This window comes from Corvus hawaiiensis, chromosome 3 (genome assembly GCF_020740725.1).
Source record: "Corvus hawaiiensis isolate bCorHaw1 chromosome 3, bCorHaw1.pri.cur, whole genome shotgun sequence".
NCBI classification, from domain to species: Eukaryota; Metazoa; Chordata; class Aves; order Passeriformes; family Corvidae; genus Corvus; species Corvus hawaiiensis.
In genome coordinates this window covers 17784988-17801608 of record NC_063215.1, presented here as the reverse complement: position 1 = coordinate 17801608, position 16621 = coordinate 17784988, and positions in this window count along the sequence as shown.

The following is a 16621-nucleotide window of genomic DNA, read 5'->3' as shown; positions in this document are numbered from 1 at the left end:
GTGATGCCACGCTGCAGTTGCAGCTGCCCTTGTTGCTTCTAGGAAGACGGCTCATTTCTATAGGTGCATCAAGCATGATTTGGTACTAAATTTGTGAGAGCACAGGAGCTGAGAAGCTGTACAATTAATATGCTAATACAGGCTGAATTTACTGCCTTAAACTTCCCTCTTCTGTCCTAGAGAAAGGTGGTTGTATGGATCAAATCATAGCCATATGATTGTGTGGTTATGGAGAGTCTGAAACTGAATAGTAGAGTTAAAATGTACCTCTTGAAGGCCAAGAAACTGACTCTCCTTAAAACTTGAGTGACTGACAGAACAGTCGATTAAGTTAAAGTTGTCTTTCAGGTTCTCCAAAATGAGGTTTCTGAAAATAATGAGAAGAGACAGTGAGGTAGTGTCATGTTCCCTATTATTCTAGCCAATTTATCAAACTTTTCTACTTAAAAGTAATATTTTCACAATACCTTTAGGTAGTGCGTTACCATGCCAAAGTAGAGGAGTTCAGAGTGGCTGGTAGCATTTCTTGTTCCAGCTCCCTCTTTGGCTCAGCATAGCTGTGAAGATGAAATCTCACTTTTCCAGAGAGCTGTAGCCCATTGCAGCACGTTGGGAATGCCTGCCAGTCGCTACCCTTGGCTATAGGCATGTGTTACAAACGCTCTTGTGTGTGACTTAGGGCGGGGTGTACAGAGGAGGAGTGTCAGGGAGGGGTACAGAGTTTCACTGAACACACTCTTGCTGTTGGATTCTTCTTCTGTTGGTATTGTCTTTTTTTTCAATGTTTTCATTAATGAGGGAGGGAGAAGGACAAGGAGGTCCTGATCGGACATCTGGAGCCTTGTTTTATGCTCCCACCCAAAAAACAGGGTATATGCTTTAGACAACACAACCAATTATTTACGCTAAGAATCAAACAAAAGACACCAGAGAGAGGAAAGGCAAAATTTTAATATGAAAAATACTATCACTTATTTCCCTGTATTTAGGTCATCACTGTACCACTACTGAAAATTAATAATGGTCAGGATGTCTTTCCTCTAATACTTGTTTTATGCAGGTAAGGAAACTAGCTGATGCAAACAATGACATTTTCCCCTTGACTACTTCTGTTTGCAAGAGTCATAACTATAAATATATTTCACCTCAATGGCTTGGACCAGAAATGCTGGAGGATTCATAGGCTCCGGATGGGATCCCAGCTGGCCAGCTGTGTGATCTTGGGAAAGGCACTTCACATCTGTTTTCTTCCCCCATTTCCTTTGCTTATCTAAGCACTGGTCTCACTGTATGTAATAGGGTGCCTCCCTTTGGGCCTCCAGTTGATGAAACAGAACAAACTTCAGCTTCCTCTCCCCAGTCCCTTGCTTTCATTTTTCTTTGGTTTCATCTCTAGGAAAATGTGACTCCTGGCTCCCCAAGGGTGCATGTTTCTGACTGGAACACCCATGTGAATCTTGTCAGCAGAATGGTCGGTCTCCTAATGACGTGTAAACCTGGACAAACTTAAGCAACCCAGAATATAGCTCCACCTGGAGAGTTCAGGTGATATCCAACAACACTGCCAGCAGTGGGCCAGCTGGAGCTGTGTACCCTGTAGCTGGTGCAAAGGCTCAGGCATAAAGGGACTCCTTGTAAATCTGCTGCAGATCTCTCATATCCATCATTTCACTGCTTGCAAGTCCAAGGGGATGTACTCTAACCTCAATACTCTGAAGCCACTGAGTTTCATTCTCTTATCTCTATCTACTCATGCCAGAGAACTTGAGTAAGATGAAAGCACTTCAGAGGAACAAGACAGACTAAAGTTTCCATTAATGCCTTGTATCCTTGCAATAACAAGGAATCCATTAGAGAGCCTGTAGCAAATACCCGTCAGTCCTCTCTCTTCAGCATTTCCCACAGGCTGCACATTTTCTTTCAGAACCTGGATTAATGTGTCCCCGTTTTACAACCGCATTTAAACTAATGGTGAATTCACCATCTTCATGTGAAGCAAAACCAGATTCTCACCTTTAGTTACTTTCTCTGTTAAGAAATAACTTCTTATTTTGAGATTGAATTTGTTTAACTTCAGCTTCCAATCACTGAACAGTTTCTGACTTACATAAGGAACAGCTTCCAGACACTGGCTGAAAGTTGAGTTTAGATAAATATACATTTGTCAGTAAGGCTGAAATGCCCTGGTCTAATTATTTTCAGCTTCCAAACCTAACTATGTATATACTGTAACCAAGTTACTTTTCATCCTTCTCTTCATCTAGCCAAATAGGTTTGGTTTATTTACCCGTTTATTTTCTAATCTCTAATTTATTTTTCCATCTGTTGCTGAATTCCAGTGGACACCATATTTGAGGATTGATGTGACGCAGCAGCTACAACCCTAATAATGACCTATTTACAGAAAAAAAGTTGCATTATTGTAACAGATTATACCTGGACAACTTTAAGGTCAATGATTAGCCTTAAAATGTTCATAAATACCTAGTACAAATTTTAAAACATATTTCCTAGGCCTTATCATCTGCTTCCCTGTTCTGTCAACAAGAGGCAGGACTGAGTTTGGAGAAAGACTTTCAGTTCTTGGGTCTTGAAAGTCTTCTACTAAAGGCTGACTGGTTTTTTTTTACTTTCTGTTAAAGAAAAATTTTAAGGTTATGTATTTTTTTTTTTTTTTTTTTGACACAGGTTTTATGAAGAATCCTGCTACTGAAGTGGTTGTGTGCCACACAGTTTGGTCTTTTCATGGCTGTTGGATTAATGTGCCCAAATGCAACTCTGATAATCTGCTGAAAATGATTCCTTTGTATGGTACAGTCATATAAACAACTCCCCTTTCTCTTTCTTCTTTTGTTTGTAATGTAAGATTAAGTCAATTGTAGGTAGGCATCATCAGCAGATTCCTAGAAGTGGCATCAGCTACACAGTGAGTTCTTGTAGGAGATTTTGGTTTCTAAAGTATTTGGCGCTTTTTTTGTTTGTTTTCTATTTTAAAATAGAAATTCTGTAAATGAAGAATTTTACCAGTTAAAGTATCAATGTTGGTACCCTCAATTCATTAGATGGGAAAGTAAATGCAGACATTAAAAGGAAAGTGCAAATACAGTCACAAATGTATTGTAAATTCTATAAACGGAGCATGAGAGATTAGTTTGGCAAACTCAGTGAATATTTTCAGTGAACACGGCATTTACTGCCTTTCTACACTTTATTCTAATTAGTTAGTGCATGCAACATTTCTGTTAAAACAGTATAAGAGAAACAATACCAGTCACTCTATAGGGGGAAGAAATCCAGGTGGCCTCTGTTACTTTAATTCCACACTTGTTTCTGAATCTCACATCATGGAATATTTGATTTCGTGATCATACCCCTGAAAGATTTAAAAATATTTAGGTGCGTTGGCCTAAAAGTAGAACCAGACCCTAGCTCAGAGCACCGCCTACAGAACTGGGCTACTTTTCTTATCTCCTAAGTAATTTGCTGTTTATTAGTAGGATATTTTTTTCATGAATTAAAGGTTCTGCTCAGCACAGACTATACTGAGTGGAAATTAGGCTGAAGACTCACTTTATGGTTAGTTTTTTCTGTGAATTCTCTCTGTATTCTTCTTCCAGTAATTTCTCCTTCTAAATAAGCATCAGTCTTTTGGGTTGGATTCACTAGCCTAGTCATAGGATAGTGATAAAGATAGTCACCTATCTTTAGTCATCTAAAAATTAGTCCCCTAGTCTGAGTTTGATGTTTAAACATTTTTTGACACATTATTGTTAAATGATTAAAATTAATTTTCAGGGCAGTGAGCAAATGCTCACCCTTCAAAGCCACCAGCAGAATCTTTTCAAATCGAGGAGTAACTTCAAGGAGGTCTTTTGTATTCTCTCAGTCTCCATTACTGAGATGACTCTCTAAGAGTGAAGTCAGATGCCTGCATACATTAAAAATTCCAGTGATTGAGAACAGGAAACATCAAAATCTATTCAGAAATAGCAAAGTTAAAAATCAGTAGCGAGGAAGCAAACCTGTAATGCAAACACTTAACAGTTCTGCACAGCACAAAATACCAAGTTTCTGACGCCATATGAGCATGTCTTTGAACAGCCAATTCTCCAGCATGTGCTCTCTAGACTGTTTGGGGTAGTATTTGCTGTGTAAAGTAAAGATGAATCATGGCAGTGAGTGAATTTATGTATGTTGCTATTTAAGAGATAGGGCACTGTGAATGTGTTGCTACGTACAAAGTTGGTTCATCAAGTAGTTAAATCATTTTCTTCCCTTTATTTAGTACCTCTTACACACAAGAGAGCTCTTGCTCCTTCACCTTATCCCCATACAGAACTTATTATGCACACATAGGCCCCTCATTTACTCCATATGCTCCATAGTGCTTTCCAAGAGAATTATAATAATGTAGTTCCAACTATCATGCCATTATAATTAACCCCTGGTCTTTTTACTGTATTTTGATACACTTGAAATATTACCTACGTTTTAAAATCTCTGCACATTAAACAGGCCCTTCCTACAATCACTTTTCCTTTCAATTTCTCTAGTTCATTTCAAAATAATCACCAACTTATCAATATGCTCAATTTGCAGAGTTAATGGAATCTCCAAGGACTCTTGAGAATCATCCCTTTCATTATTTTTCATCAAATAAGTAAATCAAGGCGAGACATCAGAATGTCCTAGCACCTGCCCAGTGTGCCCATGCTGGGGAAGAGGGAGGGAATAAGCTTCTCCTAACACAGCTCTTCAGTTCAAGAGGCTCCTCACTGGGTTTCTGGACACCACTGCTCATAAATCTCTTGAAACTGAATTTCCTGCTGCTGCTTGCAGTCTGCTCTCTTCTGCGATAATGCACTTCCAGAGTGCCATGATACCTGTCCCCTCCCCCGGTGGATCAGGGGGTCATCCCCACCTTTCACTGCAAGGACTTTAGCAGTGCAAAAGGTCACTGTTGCTTTCTCTTATTTTGCTCAGCTTTTGCTTCCATTGTCACCTCATTCAGTCCTGTACTCTGGTAAATTACGCATCTGCTGGAAGGGTACTCAATGGTGCATGCTGTTGGCACCTCTCCAAGTGGCAGCTTGATGCCTACCACCAAGCAGTGGTAAGAAAAACAATGGCTCTTTTAATTGCACTAAATAAAGCTCTGCTAAGTGCAGATTTGCTGTGTGAGGATCTAATTTTCTCTTACTGCTTTTTCAGAAAGGCTTCTATGCTGATAAAACTGTGTAGTGTAACACAAGAGTTCCCACATAGTGATTAGCAAAAATAGAATAATAAATAAATTTAAAAAAAAAAAGTATTTCACTAGAGAAAAAAAAAACCAGTGAAAAATAAGGAAAATCCAGTTTAATAACACCACTGAAATAATAAATATTTCATTTCTTTAAGTGAACTAAAATTATGCCAGATTTTTTTATTCCAGTTGAAACAACATTTAAAAGCACCAGTGAAAAAGAGAATTTTAATAAGCAGATGTACAAGTAACACACTTTCTGCCCTCGATCTCGCCATTTAATTTAAAACATACAACGGGTGTATGTGACAAACAGTGAGAGGGACAAGGAAAAGAGGAAATACAACTTATTGAAGGAGTTATGACTTGATCTCCCTCAGCCATTAAATAATTCTCACTGGAATAAATGGCATTGATTATAGACTTAGAATAATTCTGAGTAATTACAAAATATAGATAGAATAGAGAGCAAGCATTTTGCTGTTGCTTTTCTAAGACTGGCTTTTGGATATTGTCTCATTACATTTAGGTGCCACCAAGGAAAATAAAAGTTTCCTTGTCCTTTGAACTCTGGAAGAAGAATGACGTTGCCCTTTTGGTCTGGTGACACTCTTAAAGAAGGAGATAAAAGGTTTCCCAATATCATTCATTATTTAGTTTTGGAAGGCTCGTTTGCTGGCTTTTCATAACAACACATTGAAAAAAAAAACCCTTTTGAATATAGAATAATTTCTAGGAAATGCTCTTTGGGTGTTGCTTTGTTTTTTTTATTTAAGACAAAACTGCAAAACAAAATGTTTTGCTTTTGGCGGCTTTCATTTTTATAAGTTGTCTGCTTTTCTCCTTTTGTGGTGTGCCATTTGTCTTCCACCCTTTATTTTTGAAGCCAAATGGAAAAGATGAAAAGGTAAAGAAAAAATGAATTAGAAAAAAACCTGTAGAAAGGGAAAATTTGAAAGCTAAAGAAGTGTCTTTACAGTTAGTAGGTGGAAGATCTTTCTTTGTAGTCCTTGTACCAGTTGTTGGTGCTTAGGAAGAGGAAGAGCTCTACGGCAGGTATTTCCCTACAGCTGGTAGATCATAGTGAAGCAGATATCCACACTATGGACCAGAGCACCTCGTGCCTCAGAACGTGGGTGTACATCAAAGAAAGCTGCAGCCCATGGAAAACCCACACAGGCACAGGTCTTTCCTGCAGGACTGCAGCCCACTAGGAACACCTGCACAGGAAAGGTGGGAATGAGAAGGAGCAGCAGAGAGGAAGAATTCTGTCCTGACTGTAATCTCCTCCACCCACCCTGTGCCTTTGGAAAAGCAAGAGGAGTCTGGACTTGAACCTGAGAAAGTGAAGAGGAAAGGTGTTGGTTAAAGTTTTCCCTTGTTTCTCACTACTCAAATCTATATTAACGGGCAATAAATTAAGTTGTTTTTCCCCTTATTGAGTCTATTTCATCCATGAGGGCAATTGTTAAGTGATCCTTCTGTCCTTTTCTTGACTGAGGGGTTTTCTCATCCTATTTTCTCTTCTTGTCCTGCTGCAGAGGGGGAGTGACTGGGTGGCTGGATGGGTGTATGGCCCTTGGCCAAGGTTAACTCATACTCCATTTTTTTAAGAGGTTGTCTTACTGAGTTTATATGTCAGAACATCGTATGTGGTAGGCATGTGCCTGATGAATCAGCATGGACACACATTTTATGCCTCCTTTTGTATCCAGTCTTTTAAATTGCTCTAAGACTTCCCAGATCCTGTTTGTCTGGTATTTAGAGATAAATGCACAAAAGGGCATAGATGTCTCAGGGCACAGTGCTGCCATGAGAGTCTTAGCCCTAAGTGAAATGCGGGCTTTCCTACAATGAAAGGAAAACTTAGCTATTGGCAAACAGGAGTCTCCACAATGATGTGATGAATGGGGACACACCTAACCTACATAACAAATCATGCCAAGAGGGATATCTCAAACACAGTGGGACTGACCCACCCAGGCTTTAACTAAACAAACACTAATAACATCTGCACTGAGAGGGCCATTTATACTCTGTTTCTATACCCAAAGAAGGGCAATAGGCATCTGTCAATGACAATTCATACCACCTATTTCAATCGTGTTTTATTCCCTCCATTAGCTATTGAGAAAACCCAGATGACAAGCTTAGATTTGATGCCTACCATTTAGACTGCAAAAGTAATTTCAGATGAATCCCAGCCTCACAGGAGTTAATATGTTTAAATATGCAATAGGCTGCTTAGAAAAGACAGAGAGTCTTGGATGATATGCCAAAAATCAGAAATATTGGCATGGGGGTGAGGACCTCTAAGTGTAAACTACCCAGAAACTACTGGCACAGATGATCAAAGAAAGTAAGGGAAGTGTACCTTGGATTCTTCCCTAAGTGCTGATAGTCAGGGCACAGTGTCAGTCAAATGTGAGGCTGGCTGTCTTTACACCTGTGCCGAGCCAAGGGACTTTTCCTTCGAAGTCATCTCTTGTCTCATAACATCTCAGTTTCATTAACCATGACATAGTTTATTAAAGTCTGTGTCTGCTGGCAGCCCAAATGCCACAAAATGCAGCTACATCCCCATGCAGACAATTCCCTTTATGATATGTCTCCTTGTTCTTCTGGTCAATCTTTAGGTGCAGTCAAAAATGCTGGCTTCTAATTTGTAGTCTTCATAAAGTTTGAATCCTGACTTTTTGTCCCTTCAGCATTACAACTGAGAGTAAGGGACCATTGCCAAAATACTGCAATGCAACTGGATCCAGCGTTTAGCAAATGAGCTAATGGCTTCAAGTATAAGCTTGTTTTTGGAACTTGTCAGTGGTTCCTCTGAACAAGAAATCATACTAAGTTCCTGCTATTTTGTAGTGTAAAAAGGCCCTTAGAAACTTCAGGCCAAGTCTTTGGCTGGCAACATCAGCAAAGCATGGCTGAGCTCTTCTTTCTATGCAGATGAGATCCTCTACTGAAGTCTCTCAAATTTAATTTTTTTTTCTCCCTTGAAATTTCTGTCATGACTCCAATAGCAACACGTTCAGTGAAACTTACAGTTCTCCAGCATCTGATACCAGCTGTCAGGCTGTATTTCATCAGACTGAACTCTTTGTCCAAGTGCTACCAGCTGGCATTGCTTCAACCATCTGGGATCGCAGTACTCTAACCTATGGACTAAAGCAGCTCCAGCAGAGTCAGGGCTCCCTATCCTTTCCTACAACACAATTTATTAGCAAAGTGAAGCAAAGCAAAAGCCACTGCCCCTAATCAAAGCTCAAATCTTCCTAGTGCTCACAGTCTCCAAATGTCCACCTCCATCAGAGGGAACTCAGTGCTTTACAGCTTTCAGATGTTGGCTGCTAACTGCTGGCATAATTTTGATTCCCAGACTCTGTTGTTTGCAAATATACTGTATAATGTACTCTGAGGGCAGTGCAACAAGATTTCCTCTATTTCCTGCCTTTCCATTTGTAGTTACTTGTGTAATTCAGTGTTATTTGTCGCTTTCCAACCTGCATACTTTTACCCTGCAAAATTTTACAAACTTCCTTCTCCTTCCTCCCACTTTTCTTTTGTTTCCATCAGTTGTATAGCACATCCCTTCTCAAGTTCCTTTTTATGTAACTGCTGATATTACTTTAGGAGGCTCCAAAAGTAGAAACTTGAAAATCTCTATATATAATTAAAATTACCATGGGGGAAAAGCTTCCTCCAATTCAATATGTTTTGGACATCTGAATATATGATAGACCTTCCCCACCCCACCAAATTTTGATTCTTTATTTGATCTTATTAGTTAAATTCCTCCCAGTAATCTTATTATTGTTATTGAATGCCAGTAATATTATTGGCACTGTAGAAAAGCCTGGGATTTGCCATACTGGATCAAAGCAGTGATCCATCTCTCCTAGTACCCTATCTCCAAGAGTGGTCAGTACCAGCTGCTTCAGACAAAGAAACACTACAGCTGGCAGTTTGGAGATAATCTGCCTGCAAGCTAAGTTTCCCGTGTTTAGCATTACAGGCTGTCTTATGCCCCAAAACCTGGAGATTTATATCCCTCCCAGAACACTTGCTTATGAAGTCAGGTACTGTCCTCGCCTCGTAAACTTACAGATTGGGATAAAAACTGAAAAAGCGGGAAAAGAATACTAATGCGTAGGTCAATGAGGCAACAGCTCAATAACCATTATACCTCATGCTGCAAGCTTCCCCAAGGCTACGTAGTGGACTGGTAGCAGGGGCTTGAATAAAACTGTGGACCTGCTCACCCTGAGCTGGTCTTAGAGGATGATGTTACATCTTAAAGCATTTAAAATGTGTTAAATGTTAAACTCTTTTTTTCCCCTTTACTTCACCCAAGTACTTTGCAGAGGTCAGTATACTTGACTGTTTTCATCCAAAAATACTAAACTTCCAAAAAAAGGGTAGATGGTAATTTTGGTAGTAATAAATCCAGCCTGTACTACTTCTGAATTAAAATCTGTGTTAACTTTGGGCTAGGACAGCATGGGAGACCATACCTCCCGGTAGAAATTGCTTTGGATACATAGGGGAAACTCCAGATTTCCACAGAATTATCATAAGGCTATAAATAATAGACTTATACATCTTGCACAGTATGAGAAAATATTATTGCCTTTTTTTTTAACTTAAAACCTCTTAGTTTTTGACTGAAAAAAGTTCTATTAAAATAGAGTTAGCAAAATTACCTTTCTCCTCCTAGCACAATGAAATGTATTTGAGCTTCAGCAGATTAATTTGAAAACTAGTGATTTTATTGTCAAAACAATTTCCTGTTTCACTCGTGTCTGATCATGGGAAGAACAGGGCCTTATTCTTATTCACCGTACACTTGCAGCACATCCCTATTCCAAACCTCCCCCCACACTAGATTCCATTTATTTTTCAGAATCAAATGCTACTTCATCTATGCTTCTGTTACATACATTTAATGGTTTATGCATTGCTTTTTTGGTAAATAACACATATTAAATAACCATTCATTTCCAATATATAAAAGACCACATCATTGCTATGTATATAAATAGAGGATGCATTTGGTGCATTTGTTACATTTCTCAGCCTTTTCTGCACTATCATGTCCTGTAAATTTAGGGAATGTTCAATTAAAAACATTTTCTAGCTTTCCTGAGGTGGAAGATGTAGAAATCAATTCAATAGCAAGCTGGCTGATTCAGCAAGAAATCAGCCAGCCTCCAGGAGTCCCTCTTTAAATGTTTTCCTCTCTAATAAGGTAACAAACCAGACAAACGTACCACACGGACTGGGAGATAGGGAGAGCTTATGTAGATCAGCTGCTCTGCTCTTGCAGGCTGCAACCCTTGATTTGATGCAATTTTTATCCTGCACCCATTGCTGCCCAGTTAATTTGTCATTAGCATATTCTGTGTGGTCAGTACTATTCATATACTGCACCAGGGCCTTTAAATTTTCTATGTTCCACAATGGAAAGTGCATTCGATTCCATACAATTCTTTTCAGTTTACAGTTTCATTTGCATGAGGCTTCATTCTCTACATTTCAGTCACCACTTTGAAAAATAGGCCCTGTAAAATTTTAAGAATTGATATAAAAAATCCAAACAAATGAAGTTGTGGATATGAGAATACAGAAAAATTAGCTCCAGAAATGATTCTGCCAGTTGAAGAATACAGTGTATTATCTCTGTTTTCCTCTTTTCATCCTCCATGTACCTTATATCCAGAAAAGGAGTCCTACAAACAATAAAAATTACGCAATATTAAAATACTTAGACTGAAAGAGAATAAACATGGGACCATATCATTGAAATAATGACAATTTGAGAGTTTTAGTTAACACAGTCTTGTTTTCACAAATACGTTTTACTAGTTGAAAGGAATTATTTATTCCATTGTTGAAACATTTGTATCCTTACTCAGTTGATCTCCTAGCACTCACCTTGTTAGCCTGCTTAGCCTGCTTTTCATTATAGTTTCTTCTTATTTTATTTGATATAAAAATCCCACAACAGTTAAACATATAAGATAAAATTTAGTCAATTTTATGTGTTCCTTTTGATTTAGTGAAGCAGGGGTGTCTGTATTACATCTAGCACTGCCATTAAAATTTAACAGAGCCTCAAATGAAAGAGAACCATTTTCTGGCTTTTGATTCATTTCTCATTTGCCTAAAAAGTTACAAGCCTTTGTAGAAGCTGTAAATCTGACTAGAAGTGGGACTACATTTTTTTCTCTTTTAGTCCATGGAAAAGAAAAAGCTGTGCCTCCTTTCACCTAAGTGTGTGCTTCAGCCATTGTGTTTCCTGAATTTGGAGCCATTTGGTACAGTGCTAATTTATTTTACTGACTGAGCACATGAATCCCCGCTTCAGAGGAGCACGGATGGTGCTTTGGCTCAGAGGGGAGCTTGCATAGCAAGTGGAAAAGGGGTATCACTCTGAATGATTAATTGTAGTCCTCAGAAGGGTCTCAGAATATGGTCATTCTTTATAGAAAATTGGATTAAAATTTGACACTTCTACAATTTTTTTTCTTTGTAGTGAAATTTTCATTTTTCATTTGTTGGCCAAATAATTCCATGTGCAGTCATCCCTAAATTAATCTTGAATTAATTTTTAAATCCACTGTCCTCTAATATATAATTCAACATAAGAAAACCCAGAGCAGTCAATCTTTCATTAGACATGGGGTGAGAAAGGGTCAGCAGACACTCCTGCAGTACTAAAAATAAAGGCACCACATCTGGTATGGAATGATGTCTGGAATTGTAATGCATATGCATCCACTTACTCGTTCTGCTGAAAACACAAACTACAGAGTGGCTGCATGTTGAAACACGAACCAGTGTAATAGGAGCTTAAACCCTGGAACAGACTGTTTGTATATGTAGTCAGTTTATTAGCAAATGTGCAGGCCTGTAGAGTACAAGGACCATCGTTTCAAGCCGATCTGTCACACATTTAACAAGCTGTTTGTAATACAGTCCATTTCAGATATAAGAGAAAAATCTTTCCCATAGGTATAAGAAATATACGATACTTTTAGCATATGGTGAGCTCTGGTTTTGCAGGTATCCTACATTAGAAACTGCTGTAACATGTTGCCTTAACTTTTTGTTTGTTCCCAAAAATCCTCCTTTCCTTTGTTCAACACTTTACAATGTTATAGCGGATGTTAAAAATGAGATTCTGTGCAAGATGTGTTCCTAATGTCAGGCACAGCCATGCTCACCGAGAATAAATCTAACCCTGGTGCAAACAGCTCACACTAAACCTACTTTATATACCACAGCAGGGCTGAATGGGCAGGAATCAATAGCAGAGGGGCCTCCACTACTCAAGCACAGCTGTGCCTCTGTGCCTTTCCACCAAGCAGGAGCAAGATGCTGGGGTACCTCCCCAAAATGATACACGCTGGCAGTAACCAGCAGGGAGGTGGTGGGGAGTAAACACCCTGCAGTGCCTGCACCGTGCCTCAGCTTCTAGCTGGATTTGCAAATGCTGCGTGGGATTCAGGGATTTCACTTAGAGAGAGCTGCCAATGCATCAGTGCTTCTTGATCTCACCCCCCTGCCGGCAGGTTCATCCGGGCTCTGCCACAGCCCGGAGGCCCTGAATGCCCACCCCACAGCAGTGTCTGTGCCCCCAAGAGACAAAGCACAGAGTCCCAGTGGAGAGGAAGAGGAGGGAAGGCTGCCTTCTCCATGCTGCCCAGCCTTGCTGGTGGCCAGCAGAGCCAGCCCCAGGCCTGCCCTGTGTCTGGGCCTGTGCCAGCAGTGCAGGAGCAGTGGTCTCTGTCCTGCGGTGCTGTGGGTGCCCATGCAGGCCTTCCTCCCTGGGGGCACTCCATATGCTGCCCCACGGAAGGACAGGGTGGGAAGGATGTTTACCCCAGCCAAATCTCCAGATGACTCCTGCCTTGCCTCCTTTGGGAGGAGGCGAGAGCTGGGCTCCATCCACACTGTCCCTGCTCCAGCATTTTCCCAGCTGCTGTCAGGCTGGCTTCAGTGTATAAACTTTATTTAAGCTTTTCTGTCTGCTGTGGACAAATGCTGAGCAAGGAGGGCTGTAGTTTGCAGACTGTACCCAAGCTGGGTTATAATTTGAAACAGATTCAGTAATTGTGCTGTGTTTCACCTCCAAGTCAGGAATTAAATCTCGCGCATGTCAGGTGTTAGCGGTTACAAGCTGACTTTCCAGCCCCTGGCGGGAGCACAGGGACCACAGCTGCTGCCCAACACCCGGAGGCTTTGCTCCCCCAGGAGCAAAAAGAAACTCCTCATCCCAACTGACAAGGCTTAAAGCTGCTTCCAGCACCAGCTGTACCCTGTTCTTTGCCTCTCTCCCCAGCAAAATCACTGAAAAGATTTCATCTTTAACCACATATTCCACAGTAACTACCGGCCCTTGTCAACAGTCTTAGAGAAGTAGCCAAAGCCAAAGGCTGCTCAGCATGACTGTGTTAGTGGGAATATTTCCCTACATTTGAATGGGTATTGTCTCAGACCAGGAATGAACAAGCCTGTTCTGCTTCAAGTCCGTCCATCTGAGGACAGAGAGTCAGCTCTGGAAAGCTACTGCTCCCGACACTGTGAAGCTGCTCCTCCCGTCCAGAGTCATTCTGCTTGTTGGCAGACATCCTCCTCCAGATCCAGCCATGCAAGGGAATGAGATTTCTTCTCCCCAGTATCTCCCAGTTACTCTTCTCTTTAAACCTGCCAGAGTTATTGCCCCCATAGTTTTGCTGGCGGAGCAGTTGGTTTTAACTTTCCTTAATCTCTTTCAGACAGAATCAAAGGGGTTTAGCTCCCACAGCTTCCATGGGTGATCTGAGAAAGCCCAGGGTAAACTCTACCACTTGTGTGGCTGGATCCAGAAGAGGATGTCTGCTCCCACTGCATACTCCAGAGGATGCAAGTTTTGCTCCTTTGCTACGTTAATTCCAATGCAGTGAAAATAGGCAGGTACCCCATTGAAAATTGACAAGTGGTGGAAATATTTAGAGAAATGTGTTTCCATGCAATATCAATGCAGATCATGTGAACTGACCCACTAATCTGTTGCAATCCACATGTCACAGAATCTTGAAGGCTTCATACAGCTTTGATTACAAAAATGTGCCTTTTCTGTCATCATGGTGATTGAATGCAGAGGGAATGGGTTTGTCTTTAGGTTTGTTTATTTTTCTTTTTCAGGCATAATGGAGTTTTGAACAGTAAAATTGCTTTCTGCCTTTTCATAGCTCTTTGACTATTTGAGTGAAAAAAAGACACACCAGACGGTGCGGCACTGCTAAAGGGAGAGGTATAAACACAGTAAATAGCAACTTTAATGAGCATGTTTTAATATTAAAGGAAAAATGTGTTTTCACTTAAACTACCTGAAAATCCACAATGAATCCATTCAAGTTAGTGGCATTATTTACCATACCTTAAAGCTGAAGAACCTACTCCTGAAATGTCCTTCTAACTTAGTACTTTTAAAATAAGTAAATGACTACATTGTCCTGTGCCACTCTAAATTCTTCAATACATCTTTCATTACTTGAAGATGGCTGACTATGAAAATTACACTTTCCCTTAAAACTGAAATCACACAGTGAGTGAGATACACTTGATGCACCCTCTGAGCAATTTTTGGTGTTGATGAATTTTTCCCCATAGTTTTTAATATTTGCTTTGGGTATACAACTTCAACAAAATGAATTGAAGCAAGCATGAAAGGAGAGCAACTGAGGCAGAGATTATAAACAAAGCTGTTTCTTTAGGAGGGTTGCCAAGGCATGGGGAGGAGTCTGTATTCTTCAATTTGTTTATTTCTATTAGTAAACACAATTTGACACTCGGGAATTATTCTGTGCAAGTTGACAGCTATGACAATATGGGACTATCATTCATGATGGCCAGGCAAAACCAGCCATATGTTTCTGAGACCCAAATACAGAAAAGGAGAAAAGTACTAGTGCTAGCAATTGAAAAGCACAGCTCGTGAGAGGTCCTGATCTTGTGCTGAGAGCTCCGTAAACTTTGAGGGCCCATGAGAGTGGATAGGCAGAAGGTTGGAGCCATAACAAAAACTGAAGTTTTTCATGGTGTCGTCAGAAGGTCTTTCCTTTTTTTATATACACATAAGTAAACAATGGCTTCTTTTTTTTTTTTTTTTTTTTTTAATTGCAGAGCTGTTTGGGGATGATGAAGAGAAACACTCTGACAGGGCAATTCATCTTATCTGTATGTTTAACTTGACCATGCCATCTTTCATGTCAGCTCTAAGTGTCAAGAAACCATTATGTAGAAGTAATACAAAGGTCCTAGAAGGCATAACGCTGCCTGTTGCTAGTCTTGTTTTTAGTTTCTGGGGTTTTTTTTCTGAAAATGCTTAAAATTACATTACCTTCCATAAATACCTGCAAGTTTTGACTGTTAAAGCAACTGTGATTTCCATAGTATTTACAACTTTTGGTAAATGGTGAGGTTGGCATTTGTTATGTGACATTCTCCCCAGACTGCTGCAGCAAAACTGAATTCCTTTAAATCACAGTCAAGTCAATCAGGGATCTGAGAGTGAGAGAAAATAAAGCAGCAGCCAAATAACACGTTAGTTCTTGCTTTTGCTAGTCTGACCAGAAAGCTAGAACAGACAGCAGGGGATAGGCTAAAGACTCTAGGTCTGGCTGAAACAATGATCATCTTGTTTTGCTTTGCCATGGCCCCATAACTGCATGGCAAATAAACAACAATGTGAGCACAGCCAATTCATTTGCTGTCTAGTTTTGATTTATGAAAGCAATAACCAAGTGAACAAGGGGATTCAAACCTTTTGGTTGCTTTTTAATTTTAGTTCTTTTCTGTTCTATTTTAAGCTTAATTTGAAATAGTTTTGAGGAGTAAGAGCAGCAGGGGGACCCTCTTTCATCTTTATAAGAAGTGCACTACAGAGTTTTAGTTTTTGCCTTGTGTGAGGAAGTATTTTTGCTTCTCCCTATTACTTGATTAAGACATTCTCCACAATATTATGTTAATACTATAATCTGGATCTTTACCTTTTAGATATTCAGCTGAGGGACTGACTTTTCAGACTAAGAACCCATGGCTCCAATTAGAGCATATAGAAGCTATCTGTTCCCAGTGCTTCTGTAAATCAGCCTTACGACTGATCTGTGAAGATAATTGAGGCTCTAAAATTAAAACCACTTTGCCATTTTTCAAAGGAGCTTTGGTAAACCCTCAATTCCTCAAGGAAATGCTTATGCCATTTTACTGTTAATGAAAAGACTCACCAAAAGAGAAAGTAAAAGTATTAATGTTGTCCAGTCAAACTAATATCTGCAAGCATAGCTGATGTGCACTGAAAGAGCACAGGCTAGATTTGTCATTGCC